Here is a 19,566-nt window from a genome sequence, read left to right as displayed (position 1 = left end):
CACCACACCACACCTACACTCCACCACACCACACCACACCTACACTCCACCACACCACACCACACCTACACTCCACCACACCACACCACACCTACACTCCACCACACCACACCAAACCTACACTCCACCCCACCACACCACACCTACACTCCACCACACCTACACTCCACCACACTACACCACACCTACACTCCACCACACCACACCACACCTACACTCCACCACACCATACCACACCTACACTCCACCACACCACACCACACCAAACCTACACTCTACCCCACCACACCAAACCTACACTCCACCCCACCACACCTTCACCCCACCGTACCTGCACACCACACCTACATCCCACCACATCACACTTCCACCCCACCACATTATACTTGCACCATACATGCACCCTATTATACCCCATCCCACCACACACCACACTTGCACCCCACCACATCACATTTACACCCCCACCAAACCACACTTGCACCCTACCACATCACAGTTACAGCCCCACCACACCACACACTTGAACCCTATCACATCCCACTTACACCTTACCACACTATATCTGCAACATACAAGCACCCAACCACATCCCGCCACACCATATCACACTTACACCCCACCACACTACACCTGCGTCACACCAGCACCCCATCACACTACACCTGCGTCACACCAGCACCCCATCACACCACACCTGCGTCACACCATACTACCATAGTTACGGGAAAATGCCCTACTGCAAGAGAGTGGATTGTTAAAAATTAAAGGAAATTATTGGTTCTAGCGACTGAAATCTTATTGTTCGAACAGTAGATATTAATGAAGCATGGAAATTATTCACAGATATTCTCAGTAAAGCAGTAAAGTTACGTACTCCAATGCACACCAGACAGCCTGTAAAAATGTCAAACCCAAATGGTGGAATACGAATATTAAGTGATGCCTACTAAAAAAAAAAAAAAAAAAAAAAAAAAAAAAATTATATTGCCACAAAGAATCAAACCGCTGAAAATAAATACTCGTATGATGACCTTGCTCGTAATGCAAATAATAATAATAATGATAATAATAATAATAAAGCTAAGCAAGAAAACCTTTGAAGCTCATGTTGCACGAATCAGAAAATCCATCCCTAAAGAATTTTTCAGCAGCATCAGAAACAAGAAGGTAATATTACCAACAATGGGCCCACCAGGACACCATTAGTCTTGGCAACCAGTGTAAAGCCACCTCAAAAGGAAAGAAGAGTAATAAAAAGTGACAGAAAAGATGGGAGACATGAGATGAGGGCAGACACAGGAAAAGAATGATATAGGTGAACGAAGAAGTAGGCAGCATTACATCAAGTGATTGGATGATGATCACCACCACTTACCACTATTGGTAAACTATTGGGGCCAGATAAAATATCTCCGCGCATTCTGAAGGAAGCAGTGAACGAAATATCTAAGCCATGAACGGAGCTATTGAATAAGTTACTAAGATATAGTAAGGTTCCTCATACGTGGAAACAAGCAATATAACTCCAATATTTAAAAAAGCAACATATCGCAAGAAAATTATCGATCAATAAACTTAACTTCAGTGGTGTGAAAGTTGTTGGAAACTATTATATGAGAAAAGTTTGTTAAACACATAGAAACAAATAATCATATCAAAGATTCATGACATGGTTTTCAAAATTATTCCTCTTGCCTTACAAATCTCTTGGATGATGAAACATGATCCTTTGGCATTGCGTATCTTGATTTTCAAATAGTATTTGAAAAAATTCCTCATAAAAGCGTACTTCAGAAATTGAATGCGCATGGGTTCAGAGACAATGTACTCCGGTGGATCGATAATTGGCTTGCAGAACTTAAAAAGAGAGTTGTAATAAATGGTAAAGGGTCAGACTTGAAAGATGCTGTAAGGGGAGTGCCACAGGGCTCAGTACTGGGTCCTGTTCTGTTTTTAATAGATAGAAATGATATAGATGATTGTTTGATTTGCAAAATATCCAAATTTGCTGATGATACAAAAGTTGGAAACGGAGCAGACACAACTGAACAGAGGTAGGCAGTTCAGAGTGACCTCGATTGACTGTTTAATTGGGCCCAAGCATGGCAGATGGATTTTAACATTAGTAAATGCAAAGTGCTTAACACTGCAAATAGAAATGAAAGAGCCAGTTACAATATGAAAAATATTCAACTGGATACTGTTAATCATGAAAAAGACTTAGGAATTATTAAAACAAATGATCTTAAACCAAGTAAACAGTGTACGGAGGATGTTAAGATAGCCAACAAACTAATATTATTCACTGGTAGAACATTCGAATATAAGTCAGAAATCATCCTCACCTTGTGTAATACTCTATTACGCCTACACTTAGAGTACTGTGTCCAGTTCTGGTCGCTTATTACAAAAACGACAAAGAAACTTGCGAGAGTGCTAAGAAGGGTGACAAAGATGATACCTAGATTGAGAAATAAACCATACGAAGAGCGTTTAGCAACCCCAAATCTCGTTTCCTTAAGAGTAGGCAAACGCATGTTACGAGGATATATAATTTAAGGATTCAAAATTTTCAAAGGACAAATTAATATGGCTATCGGCAACTATTTCACAGCTGATCGCTCAAATTATACATGTAATGGGCATAAAACTATCGGCAAACGATTTCAGTCACACAAAGTTAAGCATAAACTGTGATACAGTGCTAACATTAAAAAATCGCTTGGGCAAGTATCTGTCTTCTAACCCCCAGCTAATTATGTTCACTCCTGAAAAGTACATTTCTGTAGTGCTTATAGGTTAACTTTTTTTTTTTTTTTTTCAGAGCCTGGATGATACAACCTGCAGAACAACATCGATAAATATTGCTGACAATATTATTCTCCTTTTCAGGTGGATAGTATAGAATAAGATTTTTTTTCCTTCTTTCCTGTGATATTTCCATAACAGCTTTTCTATGCTGCATGGTGGTCCTTCTCACGATTTTCTGCAGGGTTCGGCTGGAGGGTTTGGTGGGTGTGCGTGGGGGAAGCCTTCCTGTTTTTCTCTCCATGTCATTAACTGATACAATACATTTGCTTTATATAACCTTCCCTATACCAAACAGTCGCGAAAGAACCAACAGGTTTGTTGCTGTTTGCTTTCCTTTGTACCGTACTCCTTTGTACACGACAGCACCACACCATAGCACATCTGTACCCTACCACACCACACATTTATCCCACCATACCAGACCTGCAGCCCACCACACCACTTTTGCACCCTACCACACCACATCACACCTACACTCCACCACACCATACCTGTACCACACCATACCACATCACACCTGTATCCCTCCATACCACACATATCCCACAAGATCACACCTGCACCCACCACACCACACCACAACACCACACCACACCACACCATACCACTCACACGCCACTACACACCACACCCCACTACACACCACACCACATTACACACCCTCATCACACATCACACCACACCTCACCACACCCTCACCACACCACAGCACACGGCACCAACCCATAACACCACACCATACCACACTGCACCGCACCAGCGTCCTAATATACCACACTCTCACCACACCACACCTACACAGGGGTTCTCGGACAACTGCCTCCTGGACAATTGCACCCCCCTCCCCGTACAATTGCCTCCGGATAACTCCCCCCTAGACAATTGCCTCCGCTAAATATCACCCTATTCACTGTACACATGGTCGCAAGTGTCTGACCTAACCTAACCTAACCTAACCTTTGGCGGGAGGCAATTGTCCCTGGGGGCGATAGTCCAGGGGGCAGTTGTCCAAGGGGCACTTGTCCAGGGGGCAGTTGTCCAGGGGGCAGTTGTCCTGATACCCTACACAGCACCAAACCTCACCTCTTTTCAGTTTCCGTCCATAGTCCTCACTCTGACCTCTGCTACGTCATTTCTACCCACGCATTCCGTAGTCGGGACAGCTGACACACATTCCTGTTATGTATCAGTCTAAATTGCTAGAGCCCTCCTCGTGTGTCAAACTCAACATAGTAAATAACAAGCAAGCAGAACTAGCACACCCCTTCTTCCTCGTAATTTGTTCTTCCTGACCTACCCTCCTCTTCCTCCACACTACCATTTGCGTGTGAGTTTAAGCTTACTGAGTCACTGTAATGTTGACTTGACACCAACAATTTTTCTGGCAGGCATGATTGTGCGCTCACAACTCTTTAATTAAACATCGTGAAGTAACATTCTAGGACCTGAGCCTGAAGGGAGAATCCAGATCTGACGTCTCGAAAAAAATGTTCTAAAAATCTACTATGACACACACACACACACACACACACACACACACACACACACACACACACACACACACACACCGCACGCTGGCTCAGTGGTAGTGTTCTCGCTTGCCATCTGGTAGACGGGAGTTCGCGCCTCGCTCAGGTTACGAAAAGTTTCACTGACGAAGTGGGTGGTTACTGTCCCCCTTGAGCAAGGGGACGGGTGTGTGGGTGCGTGAAGGTCACAGCCTTGCCCTTAGATCGGACTATATGAGGTCTCAGTTCCCTTCCGGGAGGGTAAAAGCTGACGATCACGACCATCAAGTGACTCTGACCTACCCGGTGAATTACACACACACACACACACACACACACACACACACACACGCACACACACACATACACACACACTCACACTCACACACACTCTGTGTAACTAGAAGGAGGTATACAGATGGACTGACTAGACCGTATCAAGCACAACAGACCGAGTAACTGATGATATGGTATAAGTGATACTGAATGTGTACGAAACTGAAACTCTCATAATTTCATACAGGTAGGTGGAAGAAAAATTAGGTTAGTGCTTATGGACCAAATGAGGGTCATTAAGAAATCTATATATCATTATTCGGCCTTCATTACATCTGAAGGGAAAATACTCGGTCTTTTCTCTGCTTTATCTTGGCGTTGTTCTCGTTCTTTTTAAAAACACTTAATGTCACGACCTGACAACACTTTTACTTAATGGCAGATTGGCCTGCAAATAACTAATCCTATACCTGGCCTTGGTATCTCGACTCACCCCTCTCAGGTTTTCGATCAACATCTTAACAATTACATCACAGAAAAAAATAAATAAAAAGACGGGCATTAATGCATGTCCTACATTCAGCTTCAAACGTGGTTACGGTACAGAGTGAGTTTCATTCTAATTGGCCATGTAGTGTGTGTGTGTGTGTGTGTGTGTGTGTGTGTGTGTGTGTTAGAGAGAGAGAGAGAGAGAGAGAGAGAGAGAGAGAGAGAGAGAGAGAGAGAGAGAGAGAGAGAGAGAGAGAGAGAGAGAGAGAGAGAGATTCGTTTGTTGTGAGTTACAGCTGCAAAGAAAGATTTGTGTTTACATATAAGAAGCAAACTTCTGGAACTGTCTCATATTGACTCACAGATGTTGCCTCTCTCGTTGGTAATTACAGTTTCCATGGTTCGGTAGGATGAATATACACCTTCCTTTGTTGCTGTTTTGTATTTACTGGTGTGTTGCCTGTACTGCTGTTACTGGAGAATGTCAGACTACAGCAATTTTATTTGAAGTGTTTTCTTATCTCAGTGATCGATTTCCTTCTCCCCGCATGAGGCTCCTATACGTATAGTCAATAAAAGAAGAAACGAAGAGAAAGTATGGCACACTTGGGGTACGATGGATGTGAAAATAGGCGAGTTTTGTGGGACACACCTGAACTTTATCGTAATCAATTGCACCGTAAATAATGATAACTGAAGGCAATAGCTACTGTACAGAAAAGGGTATGATTCTTTGTCTAATTACTTGCAAATCAAAAATTCATAATAAAAATATTGCTAAAATGTAGAGGTGGGAGAAGTGCAGAAACAAGAGATGAAAAAACACAGACCAGCAGTTCTGATGGGATAAGAGTCGGAGTTCAGTGCCCGTTATTATATTCTACACTGTACTCGCACAACGTTTGTAGCTGGTGGAATGTAATAAAAGGTGTAGAACTATGAATCTCCCCCTGTTTCTGTGCTTTTCTTCATCTCATTTTCTTCACTTTTCCATTCCATCATCCAGTCATTTTAGAATAAAGGTTTCGTTCCATAGTTTATGATCTTTTATGGAAGCTAACTACCAAATACACATTACCTATCCTATAAAACGACCATCATATATATATATATATATATCTATATATATATATTGCTGTCGTGATTACTGATCCAGTATACGTAAGAAATGCTTACGTGAAATGGGGCAACTGGAATCCGTAGTTTTACATACCTGGGAAAAGATCTGAGTTCTAGAGTATGTGTTTAGGCTGTAACTCGCGTTTTGTAGCCAGAATGTTGCTCTAAACATAAAATATACATTCCCGGTTGTTACGAAGCGTTTTAGTGCATTACACGCTTACATACGCCTTTTCATGTGAAGTTATTACTGATGCAGAAAGAAAGAGCAGAATCGACATTTTTGCTATCCTATTTGCGACTCCTACGAAGGTTAAGTCCTTGCGAGCAGCTTTGCACTTAAGTAGGGAGTGCCTTTTTAGTGCATCTTCATACAGCTGGGCCTCGCGATCTTCTTGGTGTGCATGCTCCTTTACTTTATGTACACGTGACTGCATTTGAACCTGGGCCACCCCTTCATAGTAAGTGCTTGCTGATAGTTCCTTCCTTGAAAACCCGACGAGAAAAGACAGACTGTCTGGCAGGTATATTTAGTTCTATACTCATTCCTCTTCTTTAAGAATATTGATTAATAAAGCCTGGTTCACACTAATCCGTTTCGACGTTGATCTCAAACACCTTGACATCATTAGTGACATCACTGCGTGCTCGCCCGATGACCATTTAGTATAATGGGGGTTCTCTCGGTAGCCAATTTAACGTAACGTACCGTTCAAGATGGAAGAGCTTAATAATTTTCTTCCTGTCTACTCCAGATGTATGAAATACGCTTGATTCATTTTACACAGTTTACAAGAATTTGCATGGCATATTCATAATGGAAATACAGAGAGTAACTTCAAGACTCAAGAGCATAGTGTACAGCTTGTATTGTGTGGCAACACGGCACTGCATATACGAGAGGAAGCTGAGAATCGGTGCGATAAAGTTGGTTTCACATGTTGACAACTTTGCACATCGTGACAGCAGCATGTGTGGCCACATAACCACTTTCCAGCAGCATTAACAATATTATGCCAACATCTGAACCAGGAGCTGAGTTGTGGCGGGAGGCAAGGAGGCCATCGGCCATGTTTGTTGTTGTTGTTGTTGCTGATGTTATTGTTGTTGTTGTTGTTGTTGTTGTTGTTGTTGTTGTTGTTGTTGTTGTTGCTGTTGTTGTTGTTGTTGTTGCTGTTGTTGCTGTTGTTGTTGCTGTTGTTGTTGCTGTAACTCCTGCTGCTGCTGCTGCTGTTGTCGGTGCTGTTGTCGTAGTTACTGTTGTTTTTGTTGTTGTTGTTGCTGCTGCTGTTGTTGTTGTTGTAGTTGCTGTTGTTGTTCTTGCTGTTGTAGTTGCTGTTGTTGTTCTCGCTGTTGTAGTTGCTGTTGTTGTTGTTGCTGCTGGTGCTGTTCGTGTTGTTGTTGTTGTTGTTGCTATCGGTGTTTTTGTTGTTGTTGTTGTTGTGTCGAGTCAGTCAGCCATGATGGCCACAAGATTTTCAAATCCTCCACACGGAAATTCACTATTTCCACGACTCCCTTGGTATCGCCCCGCCATCCTAAAGTAACTTAGATCTGACTAGCACCCAGAAAACTTTTTTTTATTATTCTTGTTATCTCCAGACGATTATTTTCTCTTGAATGGAGGCTTTTCGAACTGGAGAGGTTAGGTGCAACATTTATTAGTGGCTTTACTGCGAGGGGGCTCTCTCAAGTTCATGAAAGTCGCTTTCTAGGAGCAGGAATAAAGTGTATGTCATTGTAGTGAAGGGATAAGTGATAAGTTTATAGGCCAGGGACGGAACAGATAAACAACCAGTAAGTCATGGGTGCAGGTTGGGAGAGGATCAGTCCTGTAGTGAATTGATAATGATGATAAGGATCTGATGTTGGTATTCTTTCTCTCTCTCTCTCTCTCTCTCTCTCTCTCTCTCTCTCTCTCTCTCTCTCACACACACACATACACACACACACACACACACACACACATTTGATTCGGTTTTCGTGTCATATTATTGCACAGAGATTCTTAATCGCTTATGACTGCAACAGGTCAACACTGGAACTGTCTTCTTTAATCGGCATTTTCCTCTCTTTGTGACCCCCAAGTTCTTTATATACAATGTATCCACACATCTCCGGATAAGTAGATAATAAATTTGGCTTCTTTTATTAGATTTTTTCTGCAGGCTTCCAACCTTTGTATCTTTCGTCTTAGCATTCAGAAGTATGGCAGAATTTTCAGTGTGATATTAATATAGTCGTATACGATGGAAACACTACCCTCTCCCACGGCTTGTTGGACTTTGGGAATGGTGTGGGTCCAAAGAATAATTGAATACAGATAATACAGCACCATACTTTATGCTTCCTAGTGGTGGCCGTTTCAAAATACACGGCTGGAGTCCCATCACCGCGGCACTGCACCGGGATGGCCCACTGAAATTGATGGTATATTCACGTTTAGTTTTTCCTTTATCGCTGTTTCGTTTTTGCCTGTCCTAGATGGCTTTGGCTCATTCACTGGCATGATGCTCCACAGTAACGGGATTCCCATTAAAATTAATAAAAAATATCACTTGCTTTGTATAAGAGCCTCGTTTATTTCGTAAGAAACTGATGATGATGATGTCAGTGATTATTATTATTATAATATTTTTTTCATTATTATTATTATTATTATTATTATAATTATTATTATTATTATTATTATTATTATTCTTTAACTACTACTACTACTACAACTACTACAACTACTACTACTACTACTACTACAACTACTACTACTACTACTACTACTATTACTACTACTACTGCTGCTACTACTACTACCACTACTACTACTAGTACTATCATCATCATTATCATTGTTAAATAAGAGCCCTTGTGACACTCATATGGTACCTTTATCTCAGAAGTTTCCCCTGGTCTACGATCTCTTTATGCCAGGTTTTGTTCGAGTTCCAAACATGTGTTCAGCGGTGGTGAGTTGTATACATACGTACATAAATAGATAGATAGGTAGATGGATAGATAGACATTAAATATACTTTACTTCATTTAGAAAGATTAAAACTAATGCCTGTCAACTATTCGAGGGTCACAGAGGCACGTCTAGATAGCGCTGGGTTACGTTATTTGTAGCGTGGATGGACACATGAAGGGATCTGTGAAGAACGTGGTACAGAGGCAGATGTTTAACGGAAAAGTAAAGCGACACAATGCTGTTGCTTGATGATGTGAAGGGAATGGAGAGCGAGAGCTTAAATACGCGAGGGTTGTGTAGCCTATGAGAGTGAGGTAGGTAGGAATAAGAAGGAAAGAAACAGAGAACTAAACAGAGATACGGTGCGAGAGTATATAAGGGAGGGTGACTGTGTATCATGCGAAAAGGAATCGTTATAGAGTAGGGACGCAAACGACTGGCAGTCCTTTGTTGAGGTCTCATCTTACTGGATGCGGCAAAATGCAAAACGCAGATCAATAGATAGATTAATTGCCTGCTCCGTGAAGCCTTCTTAATGTTACACACACACACACACACACACACACACACACACACACACACACACACACACACACACACACACACACACACACACACACACACACACACACACACACACACACACACACACACACACACACACACACACACACACACACACACACACACACACATTATCCCGAACACCTACACCAACACACTTAACCACTTACAAAACCCCGCCGTTCTTGCCATTATTCCGATAGGCCATATTAAAGTGTTATCACCTCGCCCTTGGTGTTCTGTTTCAGTTCCCCCAGACTCAGGCTCCATGTTTTCCAGCATAAAATCGTTATCATTATCATTGGTATTTACTTTAGCCTGGAATATAATGGCCGGCTTAGCACACACTTGGGTCCGGCAAAATGTAATTAGTGATTGGGCTTTGGATTTCACAATGAAGGAGATTTTGCTAATAAGGTTGTGCAGTTGTTTAGCAATACGTGGGTGATGACATACACACACACACACACACACACACACACACACACACACACACACACACACGCATGAACACACAAACGTACGTCATACAGGCAGCTTCCTACAGACTTACACATACTCACATGAACACATAAATACACATACAAGCATCAATCCATAAATGCATACTTTCAAACTATATACACGCGCCTACATCCACATACATGCATAAATATACTCACCTGGAGACATACACATGTAGATAAACAGTCACATACTTATATGCATATATACATACATACATACACACTTAAATGCAAATATACATACATATATACAAACGTACGTACATACATGCATACATACATACATACATGCATACATACAAACATACATACATACAAACGTACATACATACACGCGTGCATACATACAAGCGCGTATACAGTAGTCATTTACGCACAAATATATATATAAAGGTACACATGGATATACTCTATATTCATTCTCGTACACATGTAAGTCTGACAAGTAAAAAAATAGCATTCACTTACACACACACACACACACACACACACACACACACACACACACACACACACACACACACACACACACACACACACACACACACACACACACACACACACACACACACACACACATTCATTATACCACATCCTAAATAACATGCACAAGTACACATTCATCAGGTGACACAGGCACACATTCATTAAGTGACACACGCACACACACGCACTAATTCTCAGTGCAACTCACAATTCAGCTCAAACAAACAGGGAACATTGGGTGAGGGGAGGGGAAGGAGGGGGAGAGGCAAAGGTGGAAGGGGAGAGGGTGACAAACGGAAAGGAGGTGAGGCAAGAGGAAGGGGGAAGAAGGTGAGGATGAAGGAGGGAAGGGAGAGACATTTTGGAGTTTGGAGTGAGTAGGAGGGAAGGAAGTGAGAGGTATGAGTAGAGGGGAAAGAAAGGGAAAGAGGGATTGGAAGTGAGAAGAGACAGATATACTGAGGAATGTGGGGTGGGGAGAGGAGAGGGTGGACAGGATGGATATGAGGGGTACAGAGGGAGTGAGTGAGAGACATAGAGTGCATGAGGGGGCAATGTGAGAGAGTGAGAGGGAAGGGGGAGAGTGGGAGGAAAGAGGAGGTGAGAGGAACAAGGTGAAGGGAACAGAAAGTGAAGAGAAAAGGAGTAAAAGGGAAGACAGGAAGTGAGAGGAGAGGGAGGGAGGAAGGAAAAGGGGACACATGAGAGAAAGAATCAGAGGAAGATGGAAACCCAGAAAAAGCGAAGAAGTAAGAAAGGAAGGAAGACAGGATGAGGGAGAAGTGAAAGCCTGGGAGAGAGGGAGGGGGGAAAGAGTGAGGGGAAACAATAGAGACAGACACAGAGAGGAGCAGTCAAAGGCAGAGTAGGGAGGCCGAGTGAGGGAGGGAAGGAGGGGAGGAGTACTGAAGGAGGGGAAAATAATGGAACGCAGTGAAGGGAGATGGGCAGATTGTGGGGGGGAAGAGGGAGTTGGGGGAATGGGAGGAGGCAGAACGAGGAGAGAAGGAGGAAGCTGTGAGAGGGGAGGAAGGAGAGATAGGGGAGAAAGAAAAAACAGGGTAAGAGGAGAAGAGGACGGAAGCGAAAGGACGTAGCGAGGGGAGAGAGGAGACAGACGGAGAGAGGGAGACAAGTCAAGCGAAGAGAGGGGAGAAGGAGGAAGACTAAGGGACAAATTACGACAGAGTGAGGTTTGGAGAGAGAGAGAGAGAGAGAGAGAGAGAGAGAGAGAGAGAGAGAGAGAGAGAGAGAGAGAGAGAGAGTCAAAGTGAGGGTAGGGGAGAGAGTACATGAGGGCGATAGAATGAAAGTTTAAGAGAGGGGGGGAAAGCAGAGTGTGGGTTAAAGAGGAAAGAGACTGAGTGGGGTTAAGAAGGAGAGGAAGCGAAGTGAGAATTAGAGGGACCAGAGACAGAGAGAGGGAAGAGAGGAGAAAGATAGAGCGAAAGCTAAAGAGACAGGAAACAGAGTGACGCCGTGCAGTGGTTGTGAATGTGGAGGAGTGTAGGACTGTGAATTTTAGAGACGTCAATGTGAGTATGAGAGTGTGAGTGTGAAAGGCGTGAGTGTGAGTGTCAGGGGTGGCAAAGTGAGGGATATGAGTGTAAGCGTGAGTGCTAGTTATGTTAATGTGAGGGGTGCCAGTGAGTGATAGTTGTGGAAGTGCGAGTGTGAGTGTGAGGAGTGGCAGTCGTAGTGTGGGAGTTGAGAGGGTGAGTATAGGACGCACAATATGTAAGAGAGAATTTATATGTAGATGAGCACACACACACACACACACACACACACACACACACACACACACACACACACACAGCAACAAGAGACTAACTAAAGAACGTGAGCTGGCTAGGGTATGCACAATATGCTGAACTGGGTGGCACTTGAAGGTGACACACAAGGCGAGCATGGGCTGGGATTCAATACACCCACAGACAGGGGACACAATAGACATACTCTGTTATCTCATAATAAAGAGAGAGAGAGAGAGAGAGAGAGAGAGAGAGAGAGAGAGAGAGAGAGAGAGAGAGAGAGAGAGAGAGAGAGAGAGAGAGAGAGAGAGAGAGAGAGAGAGAGAGAGAGAGAGAACCAGCTAACTATACCAAGGAACAGAGGACGGTACCTCAAGGAGACACCTAACGTAACAAGCCTAACCTTCTCTCTCACCCATAATTCACCTATTCCCAGCCCAACAATAGGGACATATATACAGCACTGGTGGCAGGGGGTGTAACGTAAGTGTGAGGGGCGGAAGTGCGTGTGAGGGGTGAAAGTGTGAGTGTGAGGGGTGTGGGTGTGAGTGTGATAAGTGCCAGTGCCTGAATGTGAGTATAAAGGATGGAAGTGAGTGTGTGGGATGTGTGTACCACTGTGAGTGGTGTGGGCGCGAGTGAGAGGGTTGGCAGTGTGAATGTGAGGGGTGTGAGCGAGCGTGATGGGTGTGAGTGTGATGGTAGGCCGTGAGTGTGAATGGTGGGGGTGGCAGTGTGTCAGTGCGGGCCGCCTCACCCCAGTCTCAAGCGTGAAATTAACTTGTCCTGCCGCCCCCGCTCCTCGTCCCTCACCTGCCCTCTCCCCCAGCACACCTGACAGTCGATGGGAAGGGGGGTGACGCGAGAGTAGGTGACGGGCGGAGGAGGTGACGCGGAAAGAGGTGACGCCCCTAGCAAGGTCTGTCAGGAGGAGGGGGAAAGTGACGACAGAGTGTAGAAGTGAAGTGATAGAATGTGATGTAGAGGGAGTGGGGAGATGAGGTGAAGATAGGGGGAAGGTAAGGTACGGGGAGATAGGAAATGACTTGGAAGTAGTGGGGAAGTGAGGTGGAAGGAGAGGGGGAAGTGAGGAGGAAGGAAAGGGGAGGTGATAAGGAGGGAAAGGGAAGATGAAGTGGAGGGAGATGGGAGGTGACGTGGAAGGAGAGGGGAAGTGACGTGGAAGGAAAGTGGTGACGTAGAGGAAGAGCGGATGTGACGTGGAGGGGGAAGGAGGGGAGGCGACGTGGAGGGAGAGGGGCGATTACGTGGAGGGAGAGGGCAAGTGACGCGATGTAGAGTGGCATGAAAATAAGGAAGGACGTGAGGTAGGGCGGAGTTACTAAGGGAAAGTGAGAGGATGATGGAAGTGAATAGAAAGCAAGAAGGAGTGACGGAGGGAAAGATGGGTAGGGGATGAGATAAAATGGGAGAAAGAGGAGAAGGGAAGACGACAACTAAGGTGACCTGTTGGGGAGAGGGGAATTAAGGTGATGTGTTAGGGAGAGGGGAATTAAGGTGATGTGTTAGGGAGAAGGGAATTAAGGTGACGTGTTAGGGAGAAGGGAATTAAGGTGACGTGTTAGGGAGAGGTGAATTAAGGTGACGTGTTAGGGAGAGGTGAATTAAGGTGACGTGTTAGGGTGGGGGGAATTAAAGTGAGGGAGATAAAAGGACGTGCTAAGGCGAGGGGAATTAGGATACGTGCCAGGGAAAAGAGAAAGTAACATATCGAAGTAAAGAAAGGAAAGGTGGAAGCAAGAAATGACTGGAGAGACGGTGTGAGAGGCAGTGAGAAGGAGCAAGAATAAGCAAGAGGAAGAAGCTTTGGATTTTTTGCTAATAGACTGCATGAAGGTCATAAACGTGAACACTATTTGCTGAGACCCAAAAACTTCACCTAGAATACTAATGTTATACAGTTCATAGCCTGTTCAGATCCCCATTTGTACTGCTAGTTGAACAGGGACAAATGGGAAACGAACTGAGTCTACCAATCTGACCGGCCCCAAAAAAGAAGAACAGTAGGAAGCTACAAGAGTGAATATGAGATGGTAGCTATGGCGATGTGTAGAAGTGTAAGGGAAAGAGCCAAAGAGGGGAAACGAGAGTAGAGGGGAAAGGGGAGGGGGAGAGGGGCGACGGAATTTAAGAGCGGAAAAGGGAAGCCAGATTAGAAGGGGTGGAGAGGGATACGGGGGGCAGGGTTATGAGGTGGAAAGAGGGTAACAGATTTAGGGAAGAAGGGGAAAGGGGAATAGGAAAGGAAGGAGAGCTGTGTGTCGGTTCGAAGGTAGGAGTGTAGGGGTGGCGGGTAGAAAGTGTGGGGTGGAAGGTAGAGATGTGGGGTGTAGGATAAAGTGTGGGGTGGAGGGTAGGTGTGTGGGGTGATGAGCAGTGGTAAAGTGGGTAAAGAATAGGGCACACGAGAGGAGCTGCAGACATAGAGAGGGGCGGAGGAAGGAAGTGAGGAGTGATGAGGAAGTGTAGTGAGTGAAGGAGGGTAGCTTGGAGGAAGAGTGAAGTGGGAAAGGACACGGAGAGAGAGAGAGAGAGAGAGAGAGAGAGAGAGAGAGAGAGAATGAAGTCCCAAGATACAAAACACGTTAAAAAGTCCACCTGCATCTCATTACATTGCCTCTACTCCCTGGACGTCTTGTTTATTAAATTTTATTCTTGCCATCACCAGACGATTTTATTCACCTCAAGAGCGACCTCTGGATATTAAATGAAAATGCAAGAGCTAGTGAAGGCTTTGTCTAACCTCTCTAGTTCAAAAATTCTCCCTCAAGCTGAGTAAAATTGTCTGGATATAGTAAGAATCGAGCACAAAATGCATACCCTTAGTGAGTAGAGAGGTGTGAGGCTGAGAGGAAGACCACGAGTAGTATGGATGGACAGTGTGAAGAGAACGTTGGATGCGGAAGGGATGTTTGTTGGGCAAGGAAGAGTGGCTGCGCGTGATAGAAATGACTGGAGAGAAATTGTGAATGAATAAAAGGTGAAGCGGCCCCGAGGGGATATTCTCCCTCATTTGGTCTGATCAGCTGATCAGGTCAGGTGCGGGTAAGGGGATGGGTCCATTATGATGTGGCAGGGGTAAGCCAGCTCTGCTGTCGGGCCCTGCTTCGGATGTCGCTGATTGCACTGCGCAGTTGACCTTCATGCGGTGTGGTGCGGTGAAGATCTGTCCCTTCTCCCGTTGGTACTAAGATAAGAGTAAATGTGTGTGTGTGGATGAGTAAATTGGGAGTGTGTCGTCCTGTCTCGGCTAACTCCATATTGGGGGAAGAAGCCTAGGTACATAGATATAGATATATAGACCAAAAAACTATCTGCCACGCTGAACAAAGTCGTCTCAAAAAAAAAAAAAAAAAAAAAAAAATGCCATGGTAGTGAAATGGTCAGTCACGTCTAAATCATTAAATTCACCTAAAACCCCTGAATCCAAAATGGCCTCCAAAATATCACTCATAATTCCACCTCCCCCACCCCAACGCCTCATATTCACTCGCCGACGCAGAAAACTTCATAATTCTCTCTCTCTCTCTCTCTCTCTCTCTCTCTGGACTTATTTCATTTTTACCGTGGTCCAAGGAGGGAGCTGCCTAATGAAAAAGATATTGAAATTGTATGAATGGGCCGGAAGGTTTGCCCCGAGACAACCTCCATTCAACAAGTCTAAATTAGTTACGTTGCCTGAGAGGTGGGGTGGGTTTGGGGGTGGGGGGGTGTGGAGAGAGGGAGGAAAAGTGAGAGGATGAGGGAGAGGAATGAGGGAAGATAGGAAGTTGAGGACAGTAGGGGTAGAAGGTGGTGGAGGGAAGGTAAAGGATAGAGATGGAGTGATGAGGACAAGTAGAGTGAGTGGGTGAGGAAAAGTAAAAGAATGAGGGAGGAGGAGCGGGAAAAGAAGTAGTGGGAGAGAGAGAGTAGGAAAGAAGGGGGGAAGTGGCAAGAAGAGAGAGGGAAAGAGGAGGTGGGAGAGTGAGTAGGAGAGGCGAGAGGAGGTGGAGGGAGGGGATGGTAAAGAAAAGTGAGAGGATGAGAAAGTGATACGGAGAGGGGAGGACAGAGGGGACGATGTGTTGTTGTTGTTGTTTAAGATATTCCCACCTGTTGAAACAGAGTGGGAGCGGGCCTGTGGGCCCGCCAGAGAAAAACTGCAGGTCTAAAGCAGGGGACTAGCCTTAGCTAGTGTGTACGTTGTGGTGACGTAGGATAGTTCGGACGACGTAGTCGAGAATGGCTACGTCGTCGGCATGGCTCAGGTTCGTGGAAAGCAGGCAGTCGGCGTGGCGGTCCTCGAACAGCTGGCGATGTACGTGCAGGCGGTAGAGGGCGTCGGTCACGTCATTGAAGTTTTCCTCGTTGTATCGATCTTGATATTCGAAGATCGCGTCCACGGAGAGAGACTCGAGGTGGGAGCGAGTCTTCTCAGACAGTGGAGGGAGGCGAGATAAGACGTGACGACGGCGTTCGGCGTGGGTGGTGGAGGCAGGCGGTGGTGGAGACTCAGGATGTTCTGTCTCCATCTCGTCAGGTGGTGGTGGAGGCCTGCCTTTCTTCCCCTTCTTCTTCTTCTTCCTCGGCTCGCCATCAGTATCAGGTGGTGGAGTCGAGGGCGGGATGTCCTCTTCTTCCCTGTCGATGGAGGGGACGGGAGAAGGAGCCCTTTCCTCGGCTACTGACGGCGAGCGGCGGAAATCTTCGGTGGCTGGCTGTGCAGGCTCGGTGGGCGGTGCAGTGGCGGTGATGACGGTGGCAGCAGTTGCCCTGTTTAGGGGAGCGTCGAGCTGCAGCCTGATCCGCGGTGTTGTGAGGGATCTGGGAGGCTGCAGCTTCGGGGCTCGGCGCTCCTGACGAGGGGCGGCATGTGTATCGCGGGCAAAGCACTGCGGGATGACAATGCGTGGAAGCCCGTTCTTCTCGAAAATCTGAGAGAGAAGAACGAGCATCGCCGCCTTGTCACCGCCGCAAAATGCTCGTGCCGTCGCTATACATATGGTGACTATCGTGTCAATCTCCCCAGTGCAACGGTGATCCTTGGGCTCACGATTCCGAGCCGAGGGGCGTCGCCGTGCATGAGCAGAGCCCTGCACAGCTGCACCTCTCGGTCCGGTAACGTGTATAGCCTCGGGACCCTTCAGTGCCTGTAGGAGGTCGAACACAACAGCCTTACCCTCTCGTAACGGGCGTTTCCGGCCCCGTGAATTGGTACAATCGATCCCCAGGCGGTGCACGAATACATCGGCGCCGGTGTCCTGGCGCCGAATGAACCCGTACCCCGCCCTAGCATTGTACCACTTCACGGTGCCGGAGGTGGTGTGGGCCCGTGGTGGCTGGGAACCTGCGGGTGTTGCCCCCCTCGACGGGTCGAAGGCAGGAGCAGGTGGAGAGGACGGAGTTGTTGCTGCCATGGCTGCTGCACCGGGAATGGACGATGTGGGGAAGAGGGAGAGAAAGAAAAAAGAAAAAAAAAAGATGGAGGAGAGGATGTTAAGGAAGAAGTGAGAGGAAGAAGGAGGAAAACACAGAAGGAGGGGAAAGAAGTAGAGGAGAGAAAATGAAGAAAGTTGTGTTGAGAAAAAAAGGGGGAGATAAGGGAGGGGAAAATTACAGATCAAAGCAAGAGAGAGAGTGAGAGGGGGGGTAGGGGGAGAGAGAAACGTGAGAGGTCTGAGAGATGATGGAGTGGAAGGGAAATGTATAATAAGGGCCGGAGAGGGAGGAGGTTAGAGGAGAGGTAAGAGGGAGGCAAGTGGCGTTGAAAAGGGGAGACGGGAGAGGGAGGGGGGAGGAGAGGAGAGGCGGAAGGTAAGAGGCGATTGTGTGATGAAAGGTGAGAGAATACAGTGGAGAGCAGGAGAGGGAGGGGGGTATATGGTCCGATGAAAGGAAAGTGAGAGAGAGTGAAAGAGCGTAAGAGTGAGTGAGATTAAGTAGATACAGTAGTGAGGCCTTGACGAGAAGCATAGAGTTACAAAGACACATAAACCAGACACACCTTCCTGGCTTTGTAGGTAGTATGACCATTATAGTATATGACATTTAAGGCTGTATCACAGAAAAATGAGATCACGAGCGGGGAAGGCAAACACCCCTACTTGTTTTTAATATCATTACTGTAACATGAAAGTAATGTCGTCTGGCCTTTCTACCTCACTGTTGACTGAGTTATGTGAAGTGGAACGGAGGACTGCATCGGACACTTTACTCATACAATATCACTGGTGTTTTTAAGCTGATCATGAATAATTAGGGAGTTGCTTTTGTTAACACGTACGCAGTTTAATAATTCTGGTCTCTACTCCTAATTACAAAAGTCCAAGATTGACAAAGCAAATAAAGAATGAGAAGGGTGACTGGGTGAGGTAAGAATGAGAGAGTGGTATTGTAAAAGAATGGATGAGGGTAAGGGAGGAGGAAGACGAGACTGAATGTGAAAGAGAGGAGAGAGTGAGAATGTCAGGTGTGATACTAAAAGTTTAGAGATTGATGAGCAGGTGAGGGAGAGGAGGAAAAAACTGAGAACCAGTGAGATGGAAGTGGGAATAATGAGAGTGAGCAAAGGTGGCAAAATGAGAGAGAGAGAGAGAGGGGGGGGGGAGAGGACTGAGGAGCGAGGATCCTCTGTGTAACCCCTTCAGTATGATGACGTAATTTGTCTTATTCTTGCTACCATCCGACCACTTTCTTCAACTTAAAGGAGACTATAAAAAACTGGTGAGGTAAGCTACAGTAAAGCCTTCATGACAGAAAATAAATGTCCTCGGGTGGAATGGGTTAAGAGAAAAAGATGGGGATTTAGATGGTAGAGAATCCCATGTTGCCATCATCTCCATCAGCATCACCTCCTGACAGACGAGGGGAGAGGAAGAGGGGAGAGGAGAGAGAGAAAATGCTAAACAGGAGGGAATCATAATTGGATGTATTGGCAGCCGAGGGAAGGGCGAGGAGAGAGTAAATAAATAAATAAATAAATAACTTTATTTCCACTAAGCAGTGGTTATTAATAAAGATACATGTTCCGATATATAGTAAGTACAGTACAATGAAAACATGAAAAATCAGTACATATGAAG

This window comes from Coenobita brevimanus, chromosome 6, assembly GCF_032717465.1.
Source record: "Coenobita brevimanus isolate Jiangsu-jjx chromosome 6, ASM3271746v2, whole genome shotgun sequence".
Classification (NCBI taxonomy): domain Eukaryota; kingdom Metazoa; phylum Arthropoda; class Malacostraca; order Decapoda; family Coenobitidae; genus Coenobita; species Coenobita brevimanus.
The sequence above is the reverse complement of the archived record's forward strand: the minus strand, read 5'-3'. Positions refer to the sequence as shown.